Below are 14,850 nucleotides of genomic sequence, written 5' to 3'. Positions count from 1 at the left end.
TGAAGGTTGTGTGGAATTGTTTGTCCCTAATGGTGGTCTGTTCTGTGCCACTTCTGAATCCGACACAACACTCTCTTGTGAGGAACTCACATAGGCTGTTTTCGCCATTTGCGTTGAGTGTACACTTCGGCTCATGTATAAACCTCGTCCAGTTTATAGTCGACCGTATCCCTACAAAACTTTTTAATTTTCCTTTCGTGGATTTCTTCAGCATATTTATCCAGTTTTAGATTAAGTTCATCAAGGAGGTCTGCCCAATTCTCTGGAGTGGATTTAGAAAACTGATCTTTCAGAGGTTGAATTTCTTCTTCTAAAGATTTCAGAATGTTAGAGAGTTCCTCGATAATTAGCAAGATTAAGTCTAAAGAACATTTGTTGAGAATAAGATAACATTTTTCCATGAACGCTTTGTTAGTCCTAAACAACATGGGTTTCAAGGCTCATGTATATACCTTGCCCAGTTTATAGTCGATCGTATCCCTACGAAACTTTTTAATTTTCCTTTCGAGGATTTCTTCAGCATATTTATCCAGTTTTAGATTAATTTCATCAAGGTGCTCTGCCCAATTCTCTGGAGTGGATTTAGAAAACTGATCTTTCACAGGTTGAATTTCTTCTTCTAAAGATTTCAGAATGTTAGAGAGTTCCTTGATAATTAGCAAGATTAAGTCTAAAGAACATTTGTTGAGAATAAGATAGCATTTTTCCATGAACGCTTTGTTAGTCCTACACTACATGGGTTTCAAGGCTATGCGTAAACCTCTAGGGATTCTCTGGGCTTTATGGTACTGTATAAGCATTGTCGCATGGAGTCTTTGATTGATTTCCTTCTTGCTTAAAAATTCCAATTGTCTTATTAGTTGTGTGGTAGTTGAAATATGTGGACTGAAAAGTCTAGCCTTCAGGATCAATCCATAGATTTTGGTGGCTGCTTCTCTGGAGTATGTTAGAGTCATTATTTTTGATGAAATTAGGAGTGCACAGTGGCAACATTTAATAGTATTTCTTACCAGTCCAGAAGTCCTCCACTAGTGCACCCACCACCATGTCATTTGAAGAGATAGCTTCACTAACAGCTAACAAAGCTGAAACTCTAGCATACACCACAGAAGCAGCAACCAAAATCTATGGATTGATCCAGGAGGCTAGACCTTTCAGTCCACATATTTCAACTACCACACAACTACTAATCCACAAGGCCGGGACTTTTACGACTCCAGAGACATTTGCACTGAGTGCTGGAGGCAGGCGGGCCAGAGGTGTGAAAGAACACTAGGTCCCAAAAACACGAGACCAGCCAAATGAGGGCCTCACAGAAGTGCTGATGTCCTCTGGCGGGCTGCCTGATGGCCTGTGGGGCCTTGATGTGCAGCAGAATGCCAAGAGAGGCCCAGCCATAATGTACCGTTCATCATGCGGGTCCCAGCCCAAGCCACTCCAGGCAGATATCAGAAGTGAGACCCTTGTCATGAGATGCCACAGAGCTGACCAATGAAGCAGGGCCAGAGTGATGTGGGCAGGATAAAGGGCCCTACGTGGCAGAGCGATCAGACTATGCGCCCACCATCATGGCACATGCAGCCACTACCTGACATGAGAGGAGTAGCGTGATCAAGTTTGGTATGTTTGGAATAGTGATAATAAATGCTGCGTAATGGTGTTCGCAGATTTATTATCACTGTTTTAGAAATGCCACCTTTCAGAAGTGCAAAAAGAACAATTGATGGATAAGCCCAATGGGAACTGTCCAGCCCGAACTGCCAGGCTGGGTCCTCCCTGGACTGGAACCAAGCATCCTAGGACCGGTTTTGGGGTTTCACCCCTCATCAGCCAGGATAGCTTGACTCCAGTGACATGGAGAGCACGGGACCCACGTCTGGGCATACCCGCCCCACTCGGGGTGACAAATGCAAAAAGAAAAATTGATGGACAGAATGCAAAAGAATATCATACATTCACCCCAGTACAGAGATCTGGGCCTAAATCCACTGTTTTTTGCTCACCATGCCATTAAAGTTTGAACCCAGCCATATGCAAATCAGTCTTGACCCTGTGCCCAATGGGAACTGTCCAGCCCGAATTTCCAGGCCAGGTGCTCCACTGCATTCAAGCTAGCCTGGCTGATGATGGCTGTTAGCCCGAAACTGGTTCCAGGATGCTTGTTTCTGGTCCAGGGAAGACATGGCTTGGCAGTTCGGGCCAGACTGTCCCCATGAGGTACATGGTCAAGACTGATTCCCAAATAGCTGTGTCTGCACTAGGGTGGCAAAGTGAGCTAAAGAATGATGATGGATTCAACCCAGAACTGTGACTAGGGGTGAATGTCCGAAAAGTTTCAGTGCTCTGTCCATCATCTCCTTGTGGTTAACTTTAGTAGTGGGCATTTCTGTGTGGTATGTTTCTTTGTGCCTGCCTGTTGTGTATTGCATTGTCTGCCTCTGGATGACAGGGGCTGGGGAGGTGCAGTAGCTCCAGAGGGGCTGGGTGAGTCAGCACTAGGCTGAATAGGCTGATCTGCATTTGGAATACTGGGAGGAGTAGCACCCAAACCTGAATAGGACTGTGCCTGCCTGCCACAATGCTGGCTCTGCCCCCCCTGTGGTGTGTCTGGGGCCAGACCCTACACTAACAATGGGGAACGTTGTGCACTGTAAAGAAATGTGTAAGTGCCCCCCCCCCCCCAGAACTGGTTTGGACCGGGCACAGAACCCTGTGCCGGGGGGAGGGGGAAACAAAGACATTATGTGGTATAAGTATTGGGGCTGTGACCCCATGCGTGGTGGAACTGAAGCTTGCTTGGAACTGGGGAAGACACTGCACTGGCAGGAAACTGCCACTGGGACTTTACCTGGGGAGCTGCTTGTTGAATGGACTTCACCTTTGCCCAGGGACCATGTGTGCTGGCCTGCTGCCTAAGTACTTAAACTGAGTGCCCTATTACTCAACAAGCATTTGCAATGCAATAGATCTCACATTAGTAAAACTTTGAGTTATTGGCATTACAAATGCTAATGCTTGTTTTTTAGTTAAAAAAAATTCCAGCAGTAGCATAAGTAATAAAATGAACTCCTCTAAGCGAGGAAAGGGTGCAGTACCACAGGCTGTTACTAGGTACTTTTTAAAAAGCAAGCTAGCAAAAATCTCACTTCCAATAAATAATAAATGGAAACCCATGCTCAGCTGCAATTGATTTTTTTTATAATTGCATCAAGGGTGCAGTATCTTATGTGGCCAATAGAGGTCCCTTTACAACTCCACCGGTACACCTACTAACAGTCTGTGGTACTGCAGCCATTTTTGCTTTGTGGAATATGTTTTAGTACTTATGCTACTTTTGAGATATTTTTGGAACCAAAAAAATAAAATAACAAACATTAGCATTTTCAATAGGTATCGACTTAGCGACCTGTTGGTTGTGTCAAAGGTTTTTAGTGATGCTGTGCAATATTAAAAAAAAAAAGTGTTATGATGCAGCTTCTGAAGCTGTGAAAAATTGTTTGCTTGTGCACCGTACATGCATGCACCTACAAAATGCGCAGGTGCCTTTTCTTTTATTATTTACTTATCCAAGATTGATTGGGTAAAAAAAATGGCAGTGCAAAAGCGTCTTTTCAACAAAATAAAAAGTGTGTGTGGTGGCAACATGCAGGGCGCATTTGGGGTGAAGCATCACGCTGGGCAGGGAGGGAAGCAGCACAGGGTGACAGGAAAAGTACACAACACGGGTGAGAGAGCAACCTGAATCATGGGAGAACACACACATGGGCAAAAGAGAGAGCACATCGTTGAATGGGGTGAAGCAAACAGTCCAGAAAGCAATGGAGGGGAGAAGGCACACAAGGACAAGCACAACACAGAAGGAGTGAGGACAGTGCCGTTTTGACGCATTGGCATGCTGGGCAGTGGCCTGGGTCCCCACGAGCATAGGGCACCATGCAGAAGAGAATTTAACACAAAGTGCCCTGCTTTTCCCGGGGGCCTATAATCCTGTTAAGACGGCCCCGGGTGGGAAGAGAAGCATACAAACAAGAGCAACTTGGAGCACAGTGGAGGGGCAAAGAGAAGTACATGAGGGAGAGAGCAGGGAAGCATATGCACTCATGGAGTGCTTAACCAAAAAAAAAGACTGCCTGAAAAGTAAGCATTGGAAAGATGCGCGTAATGAGGCCAGGCTTCAGTGGAGGGAGAAACACAATAAGAGGAAGTAAATGACACACAACCAGTCTTCGAAGCAGTATTGACTGTTCATCAGTTGCTCTATTAAAAGCATACCATGTACTGCGATGAACACTCCGTGTTCATATTCCCACTGCACATCAATTAATCTGTAGAAGTTAATCACAAATGAATTTTATGCTAATATAAATCTGCCCAGTGAGCTCTCACAGTTGCATCCTTCTCAACATTCACATATTGATATCCATGAAGTATGCTGGCAGGTCAATACATAGCTATAGACAAGTATACTGGATACAAAGATACAGTGGGGCAGATTTACAAGCCCAGTGCGCCACTTTTGCGCCGCCGTTGCGTCACTTTTGTGATGCAGCGGCGGCGCAAAGCAAGCGCCATGCTGCGCCAGATTTACAACGTGACGCATCTAGGGAGATGCGTCACGTTGTAAAGGCCTGTGCCACATTAAACCTGCGTCAGGTTTAATGTATGCAGGGTGGGCGTTACGTCAGAAAAAGCCTCGGAAAAGTGACGCAGTGAAATCTACAAGATTTCACGCAGTCACTTTCCCGACGCTGGTGCGTCAAATCCTTACGCCTGCTTCAAGCACCATGTTAGGGATAGGGTAGGTTGGAACAGTGCTGAAGTTGCGTCGCGCTTGCGACACAACTTCAGTACTGCGCCAACCTTACGCAGGCAGATGCGTCACGCATCTGCTTTTCCTTGCGCCACGATGCACCGCATTGTAAATGCGGCGTATCTGCGGTGGCGCAAGGGCAAACTTGCATGACGCATCTTCCCTGGCGCATCCCTGCTGATTTGCAGGGATGCGCCAGGGAACATAAATCTGCCCCATTGTTTCATATGAGGACAAGCTACTCAAGAGTAAACAAACTTCCATGAAAACAACAAGAGAGTAATGATTTGAAAATGGTTGTTTAAAAATGCGGATCTTTTAGGACAATAGAGAGCCATTTTGAATGAAATGGTGGCAGTGGTGAGGGTGGTAGTGGTTAGGGACACCTACCACAAAGGTGATATACGTGACTTAGTGTTGGTGCACCATATCAGGCGCTATAAGATTAACATTAACGGTTCACTCGCTTCTAAGGGAATTCCGTGGCTGCTGAAGGGATTAGTGGATGACCGTTTGCCTACATGTTCGAATTCCGGTAAGGCAGTCAATTCATCATTTGTTGATGGAGCTATTAATAGGCATTAATACATCTGATAATTTAAAAGTGGAAAAAGCACCAATAGCACATGTAAAGAAACAAACAAATGTTATGTTTTAGCATGTGCGCCAAACTAAAGGAGCTATAATTACTATTGTAAACACACAAACTGCAGCAGGTGCGCAAACTCGCTGAGCTATTATTGGTTTTGTAAACTGTGACCTGTGGATTACACACAAGCATACACAAGCAAGTGCACAAATTTGCCGACTTGCCCTATACATGGTCTACACTGACACAGATCTCTACAGCCGGCACATCGACCCAGTAAGCTGTCTGCTGGTACGACTAACAAAAAACCTTGGGGCATATTCTCAAGGAGCTAACGCCGAGTTATCAGCACTTTTGCGCAGCCAAAGTCGCATTAAAATGACCACCCCATTCACAAGCTGGTGCCAACAGCCGATATCACCAGATTTCCGGCGATAGTGATCCAGCTCAAGACTGGGAAATGGGGAATAACATATACCGATATCCTCCCTGTGTCGCAGACCCGTCGTCACACTAACTCATTCATACACGCAGTCATTGGTGGGGCCCATAACACCAACACTCACTCGGTATCATTCGCGAGTACGCACACAGGAGGGATGAGTGATTCAAGCGCTGGACATGTGGAGGGGTACCTTATAACCTATAGGGAGGAAAAGTTATTTTACAGAATATACATTAACATTCGCCGCCTACAGATTCCTAATACTAAACATCAATGCGCTTCACCACTTAGTCGATGGACCAATTAGTTGGATTGGTTGATGGTGATTTAGAACCAACTAAAACACATTTAAGATTCAGAATCCTTTACTGACCTCATTGAATAACCACAAACTCATAATTTCTGTTAATCAAGAACCGTTTATCTAAATATTATTTCATTTAGTCTCATCGAATTTTAGAAATTTAGTCAATCAATACAAGAAGCTTGACATTTATATTTACCTATTCTGGCTATCTGGATTTTCTCTAGTTCGTTTAGCTCTGCATAATCAAATTTTAGCTGTCAATCGTCCTTAATAAGCAGGCCAAAGTTCAAAGTTCGAAAGTTCTTTGCTCAGCATGCTACAGTCCCAAAGATTTCTAAGGACCAGAAATCGTGCAAGCATCTGTCATTGATAGATTCGTGGTCATAGGACAAAAGCGGCATCAGCATCTCAGATCAGATCCAAGCAGCAGTTCAGAGGTCGGGTGGCAGCGAGTAGACCCCTCCCTATTCGACTACTCTTTTATAATAAATTTTGGGATAACATGAAACAATTTTTGGTGGAAAAGGATTTTGATTGGCTGACAGGGAATCGTCCGATTTGATTCTCAGGTTTTTCGCTCAGTCATTAGTTATGGTGTCGTCAGTCCTTATGTTTCAACTTGTTCCGGTCCCTTGTATAAGTCGATAGTTCCTTTAGCTTGGCAGTCCACCAAATTCTTATCCTTGACCAGGGACATGGTGTGCAAAGGTTACTAGGAAGTTCACAGAGCCATCCGAGTCTGCGCAGTAGTGATCGCGCTCACAAGACGGTGGCCACTTCTGAACTCCATTTTGTACCCTCATCGGTTAGGCCGCAAATTTCAACTTAAGCAAAACAAACACAAAAGAATAATTAATATAAGGAAATGATGATTCTAATGTTAACCCCTTACTAATCCCTTTATGTATTAGTATTTTCCTAGCATATAGCGACATTTAAAGCAATTATATTTACCTTTTCTGTCCTCCACGATGATGCAAACATCACAAAAGCAACATATATCATGCGATATACTATTACCACATATACTATTATTAGTATGCGTACAGATTTTAATTATTAGAGTTATTTTCCCATGCAAATAGCAGTTTCCCACGTATAATTTGTGTGTTTACGTTGTTGATTTGTTTCAAAACAGCACTCAGTTAATAATATTATAACTAATAGATTATGTAATTAGTATTCTCATGCAAAATAGAGGAGGCATACAAAATTTTGCTCTACCTGATCCATCAAGAGCATCCTCAAAAAACATCGTCACAGATGACCAGGGCAACTATCGCTAATGGGATGCAGAGTAGGCGTTCCCGAGCAAAAACCCGCGACAACAACACACAACAACATTCTCAACGACCAAGCACATCGGCGATAAGAGCACAAAACTTGTGAAAAGGCTCGTTAGCAGCAAGAATCTAACACCTGCTCTGACCTGGTGCAAAGTCGGACAACAACTGGCAACAGAAAAAGGAGCTCAGACCACAGCCACACATGAAGACCAACAGACGCCATGGAGCCACTGATCATGCAGCTTGGAGCCCCAACAGGGCCCCAATACCCACCGCCACCACACCCAGGACCGCACCCCCCCCGAATCCCCCCGGATCACCACAGAGGCAGCGCAGACAAAGATGGCGGACCCCCAGGAAATGCACCAGCCTCACAGACCTAACACCTGACAATGTCCCAGACAAAGCTGCTGGCTGTGCTGCACCTGATGGCCTCTAGTAACTCCCAACCAACAACCGCCAGAGTTGGAGGAGTCTCACAGGCAGCCACATCCAAATCCCTCACACTTGTCCTGGATGCCATCATCAGCTTGGTACCCCCCAGTACTTATACGTCCACCACAATGCGCAGGAACAGTTGGAGACCAAGAAAGGACCATATGCCATAGCTGGATGCACGCACGTGTTGGGGGCAATCGACAGCACACATGTCCTACTTGCGCCCTCTGGTGACACTGCACACAATTACCGCAACAGAAAGCACGTGCATTCCATCAATGTGTGGGCAACATCCGAACACCGTGGACTCTCCACCAACATCGTTGCCAACTACCCAGGCAGTGTATATTATTCCTTCATCGTCAGACAGTCCATCATCAACCAGCGCTTCCAGGATGGCACCCATGGAAATGCAAAGCCCCTTGGCTAGTACCAAATGAACACTCCACACATCTCAACTCCACAACCAAGCAAATCACAACTCTGGCAATGCACACATCACAAACTCGCATACAACATGCAAAACAACATGCTCACCCAGCAGACATGACAGCACAACTTACTAAGGTAACCTGGGCTAGCCGTGAGCATGAGCCATCAACGTCATGGCACCTCAGCCACACAATAGCGGAATGTGGGGAGAGGTGGGAACCAGGCAATTGTGTAAAGGAGGCAAGTGAACCATGAATGGGTAAGTACACAATGCCAAGTGTGGCGGAGATGTGCTGGACAGACTGCAGTATGCAGAACACACCCATATCCATGGCGACATACACAACTGGTGTATGGAGTGTACTGGACAGTCACCCCAGCCAGTGGGGGAGTTCGTGGAAATGTAGCCTGTTACGCCCCCCTTGTAAGCATGAGCGGAGTGGGCTGGCCCGGCGTATGACAGGCCAGCATAGGGGTTTGAAAAAAAAGCACGTAGCCCTGGGTGTAGTTCTCTTCCAGAATGCCCAAAGTCTCTGCCAGGGCGGCGCCTTTCACACCACCACGAGGCCGACGCCTTCGTTGTGAGCAAAGTTGCCTGCGATCTTGTGTGCCTGCTGTACCCCGGGCCACTGGACCCCGAACCCATCAGGCCCACCTCTGTGCAGCCAGGCAACACTGCTCACCTGCCAACACCGGCATGTGCCAAGGAGGGCCCACCACGTGCCAGTGCAAGCTACAAGCCCGAGGCCCACGACCTTGGCAGGCTTCTCAGACCATCACGGCCTCCGCGACACAGTCCCACTTTACTCCTTTCTCGTTGATGTACCCTACTGCTGCCTCCGGCCTACACTATGGTCAAGTAGGACACACATTTGGAATCTTGATTATGCAATGGCAGAGTACACACATCATGGCTGAGTCATATCTGTGTTCTCCCTTCTATGTGGGGCCACCAACTCTGTGCATAGCATTCGAACTACACCTGTCTGTGGTCCCTTGCTGACTACCGCCTTCGGCCTACACTGAGTCAGAGTAGGTCACACACTTGGAACTGAGTCTTGATCCATGTATGCCAGTGTTCATATCATTGCACGCAGGGAGAGGTGTAAGAGGAAGACGCGGTTCAGTCCGGAGGAGACAATGATCATTGTTACGGAGGTGATCTAACACTGCCGACAACTGCTCTAGTGTCACTAACTCTGTGCACCGCGGGCCAACGACACGTGGCAGTGTGCCACTGCTGACCGCTGCCTCGGGCTGACACTGCGGTGAAGTTGGTCACATGTATGGAACTGTGTCTTGATTACATGATGTCTGAGGCCATACATACATGACAGCCTTACTTCACTGTACACCCTTCGATCAGGTGGCAGCAACACTGTGCATAGCATCTTAATGACACTTGGCTGTGGGCCCATGCAGCCAGCTGCCTCTGGCCTACAATGCGGTCCAGTAGGTCACACATTGGGAACTCAGTCTTGATTTATTCATGGCAGATTGTAAATCATTGCACTGACCTCATTGCAGACTGCATCCCCTTTGAGCTCCAGTGCCACTAAGTCTGTTCCCCGACATCCATGGACACTTTCTGTTTGAACTTTGGTGGTGGCTGAGTCTATGGACTGGGCGTTGTCTTCATCATCATGTCTGTGATACGGACTTTGTGGCAAAAATGGGGCTGTAGCATTCCACTCCTCAATTTGCTGCTTCTCGCCGGCTTCTGCTCTCTGCATCATGCCCTGGAGAACACCTTCCACTGTCCCCCGCAAGCCTCTGCCATATCCACCTTGGACATCGACTAGGACCCACTCATCACTTCATGTGTCCCTATCTCAGTGCACCACAATTCACCGTTCCTTGCGGGTGTGCCTGTGCTGCCCACAGTGCATCCGGGGCCACTAACTCAGGGACCCCGTCTGCTGAGATATTGGATGGCCTCTGAGACGGTGGCATTGGGTCATCAATGCCATGTGTCTGTAGCCCTGCGCTGTCCCCTGCATCCGGCCTCAACTGCGGGCCACCAGGGCTCACACATCTATTCAAGTCCTGACCGGACCGGATGCCGCATTACCGCAGGAGGCACACGCCACCACCACCAGGGCCACCTCCAGACGACAACTGCCAGAGTCGAAAGTGCCTTGCTGCCAGCCTATCAGAGTTGGTCACACCTGTCATGGATGCCATCATCTGCCTGATACCCTGCTCTGCACTCCAGGTGCCACTGACTCAGAGCACCACGACTCATGGACCATTTCTGATTGAGTTGTGTGCTATGGATAGGTCACGCAGCAATGTCACCTCAGGCAGCGTGGGAGACCTGGCATGATGATGAGGAAGATGATGCAGGTGTAACACACCCCACTGCATCTGCATCAGGTGTTTCCTGAAGGGACACAATCCTGGACATTTTCTTCACATAAGCAATCTCAACTCTAGTGCCCCAACATCAGTGCACTGCAACTCATGGACACTTCTGTTTGCATGTTGGGTTACCTCTGTATTTGCTCCGGCTACCACCATGATGCTTCGCGGCTGTCTCTGTAATGCTGGTGTTTTCTGTTTCCGTTTCCATAGTGTTGCCACTCCGTGCGGGCTGGCTTACATTCACCCCACACCCATCCAGCACAGGCATCACTGTACATGTACCCCTGCCAATAAAGGATTCGGGCGCACGTGCCCGTAGCCAGTCCCACGAACTATCTCAGTGTGTCCGTGTGGTCATGAAGTATGCATATGGGTCCCTGGGACTACAACATTACATTGAGCTGTGTACAGCAGGCGCAACCATGTTACCTCTGGCAGCGGGTAAGACCTTGGACATGCAGTTTTATCGTCACCTGCTCAATGCGTGGGAGGAATGGACTGGGCCATCGTACGGAGGTCCTGCATGGGGGTGTTTATGATAATTCCTGGGCTCTGGGCGTGGTTCTTTGCAGGAAGTATGCATGTGTCTCTGTTGAGGTGTGGGTCTCTTTTGTGGGGTGTAGGTGGTCCCTGGTGGGACTTGAACACACACATGTGTGATCTAGTTCAGCTTCCATGTGCTCTAACCCCACCCGCACCTGTGCGGCCACCACCTTTTGGCATTCTGACACCTGGCATTGGAATGTGATGCGTGCCGAGGTAGAGTGTTGGGAGCCAGACGTGGAGGCGGGTGCTCCCTGCTGTGTGGTCTTTGCTGGGGTTGGTGTTTCCTCTATGTGGCTTGACTGCACTGCTCCTGGGGCTGGGTCACCTAGGATGCCCATGGGCTGTTGTAGGGCATCGGTGTCGAAGGTGTGGTTGTCCTCTCCAACATCACTGATAAGTAGTCTGGTCTGCTCTGCTTGAGGTGTTGCTTGTCCCTCTGCAATGTGAAGGGGATATGCAGGCTGACATTGTGTTGACGTGTGTTGGCGCATTCTTCTGGTTTACAAGCAGTTTGTATGACGATGTTCATTATGACTGTTTGGGAGGTGCAGTATGTTTGATGCGGGACAGTGGACATTTGGACTACATGACGTAGGTGAGGTTGTACACGTACGTTTCCATCTCGCAGTTTCCTGCTATGTTAGATGTGATTGGCCTGTTTCTGCGCATGGGCGAACCCAGTTGTGCCCTCTGTTTTGCAGTGTCGGTGTTGCACTTTGTTTCACATTGTTGTGGGATGTGCTGTTATTGCTATGTGTGTGTGCTGTGGTGTGCCAGCGGGATCAGGGACATGATCCAGGGTCATTGTGGTTGTGCAGTGTGCTACACATCGTCGTGCATGTGTGCCATTGTGCCCATCTCCCCTCGTCCCCCCAGTACCTGGTCGTTACTCACCGGGTTGATGTTGTATCAGTTCCTTTCGAGCTGTGTCCGGACTCCCGACTCCTTTCGCCGTCTCCACCCTGATGACTGTGGCCTCCATTTCCTTCAGCTCCTCCTGTGGCACAGGACTCCCACCTCCTGGCGCCGTTGCTGTCTTCCTATGGGCAGCGGGTTTGTACTTAGTTTGGCTTTTCACATTGTGCCAGCGCCTCTTGTCCTCCTCAATAGGCCTCCTCGACACTCCAACTGCATTCAAGTTTGTCATATTGTCGTTCAGTGGATGGTGGTGTTCTGTCACCTCCGTGCCACCCATCTGGTTTTCCTGCGGACTGCACCCCGTCTGCCTCTTCCTCTTCTCCTTGGCCTTCCCGACCACAAGGTTCCTTGCTGGTGGTCTGTGGGGCTTGTGGGGTTCGTGATGGCCTCTGCACTTGGTCTGGGTGCATCAATAGTGCTACGCAGTTACTTTTTTTCTCCCTTGTTTTTCCGTTGCTTTTATAGTGCATTTTCCCACATGACACATGAGATTTGCAGGCCTGTGGCTGGTTTTTGCTGGTTTTTGTATCGCGATTGGCCTCATCGCAACTTTTTTGGCGTTCGTGTTTTGCAGTTTTGCGGCATTGCGTTGACTTTAACGTGGATATTTGACGCGTTGTCGTGGGCCTATCGCATGCTTCCGCCAGCTTGGGAATACCACGTTATCATGGTGTTATTTTCCTGCGAAAGACTGCGATGTGAAGAGTTGCATTAAGCTACTTTTGTGGTAAGTTTTAACAAGTTCTTGAGAATATCCCCCCTAGCCTGTTAGTTTTGCGTGCTCAAGTGTGAGGAGAGGGTGGAGAAGAATGCCTTTGTGTCACCTGTTCTTCAGGAAGGCAAATGCAGATTTTTAAAAAATCATTAATGAATATACAGTTATTAAAAAATTATGAAAACTTTAGTTGGAACCATATCTGGTTGGCGGGGGTTGAACTTCCCTTCTTTGTGTGTTGACAGAAGACAGACGTGGTGTTTGCAAAAAAACTGTTTGCTTAAGTCATGTAGAGCTGCATTGTTTTATGTGAGGATCTAATTGTGCATGTGTGTTTTGCTCTGCATTTTTACTTTGTTTTAGGCTCTGGGAGGTGACCCAAGCAGCAGAATGAAAACCAGAGACTGCAAAGGTCGATAGACAGGATGCACGTTTATTTTAAAAGTAAGCGGACCGCAGGTGATATTCTTAAAAGATGCAAGCACATCTACGACACTGTGTTCTGTGAACATTACGTGTTTGTGAAGTGTGTGATGCTGATAACATTGAAGTACCGCGGCCGCACATGCATACAAATGTAATTAAAAATAATTTACAAAAATGGAATGGAAAGTGAATAAAAGGAAAAGGCTAAGGGGATATGCAGTTTGCCTCTGTTAAATCCCGGCGTACCTTGATGTTTTCAGTTAATGTATTTGTGGTGGACAGAAGCAGCGATGGGCAACGCTGTATTTGTGTGGGAGGGTGGAAGCAGGGACGGGCAAAGAGCCACCATTTTAAAATAAAGTTAGCACACTCAGCTCCGTAGTCCATCCACCTGCTACTTGCCTCTCACAAGTTTCTACAGAGCTCCGCCAAGACGATAATTTTGTTTTCTGGAGAGCGCTGAATTAGACCAGTGTACACTGTGATAGGGAAACATCGCAGGTGAAGCTCGGCTGCACACAAATATTGTTTTAAAACGTTTTTGGTACATATGGGTGTAGTTTGATGTTTGTACTGGTGCATTTATATTGGAGCATGGGCGAACGCGCAATGACAGAGCAAACCAACCATTAATAAAAATTCACCAGCTCCATAGTGCAGCTCACCCACCGCAAACACTTTTTGCTTGCCTCTCATCGCACGATTTTGATAAGCGGAAGAGTTTGTTTGCTGGAGAGCGTGGAATGCAGGCAGTCCTCACAAAAATATAATTAAAAATAAATAAAATGCCTTTTATATAGGTGGATGGAAACAGTGACGGTTGATGTAAAAAACACGAAAGGGGGCGCCACCCTCTCAAACAAAGTGTGGCGCCCGTCTACATAAAAGTGAGTTTAAAAAAATATATGAGAGCACGAAATAAAAGATATAGGGGCACATGCATCAAAGGGTTTTGCGAGCGCAAACGGTGCGATTCGCAAAAATCGGATGTTTGCGGCCGCAAAAAGACCTTTTGCGATGCATGAAGGGTTATGGCACTCGCAATTTGAGAATTCGCAAATATTTGCGAGTTCTCAAATTGCGATTGCATTTAAGGAATCGCACATTGAGATTCCTTAAATGCAATGCATTAAGGTAAAAAAATTAGCGATTTCGCTAATACGGGGCGCAAATTACCATGAAGTTGGACTTCATGGTAATTTGCAAAAACCTTGAAAAATGCACTAAAGTGCATTTTTCAAAGTTCCATTTTACACACACACATCCCCTTGGGGCATGTGTGTGTGCAAGATGAACTCATATGCAGATTTCAGGGGTGCAAGAGGGTGTCCTTTTGACACCCTGGCACCCTTGAAATTGCATTCTCAATTTGCGATTCTCTAATTGAGAATCGCAAATTGAGAATGTCTTCCCATTCATTCCTATGGGCTTCTAGGCGAGTCGCAATTAAAGAATGTTTAGAAATCTCTATTTTTTTTTAAACGATTTCTACATGCATGGGATTTTGCGATTCCTTATTAGCGAATCCTTATTTTTCGCTAATAAAGAATCGCAAAAGGCATTTTTGATGCATG

This window comes from Triturus cristatus, chromosome 6 (assembly GCF_964204655.1).
Source record: "Triturus cristatus chromosome 6, aTriCri1.1, whole genome shotgun sequence".
Classification (NCBI taxonomy): Eukaryota; Metazoa; Chordata; class Amphibia; order Caudata; family Salamandridae; genus Triturus; species Triturus cristatus.
Note: the sequence above shows the minus strand (reverse complement) of the source record.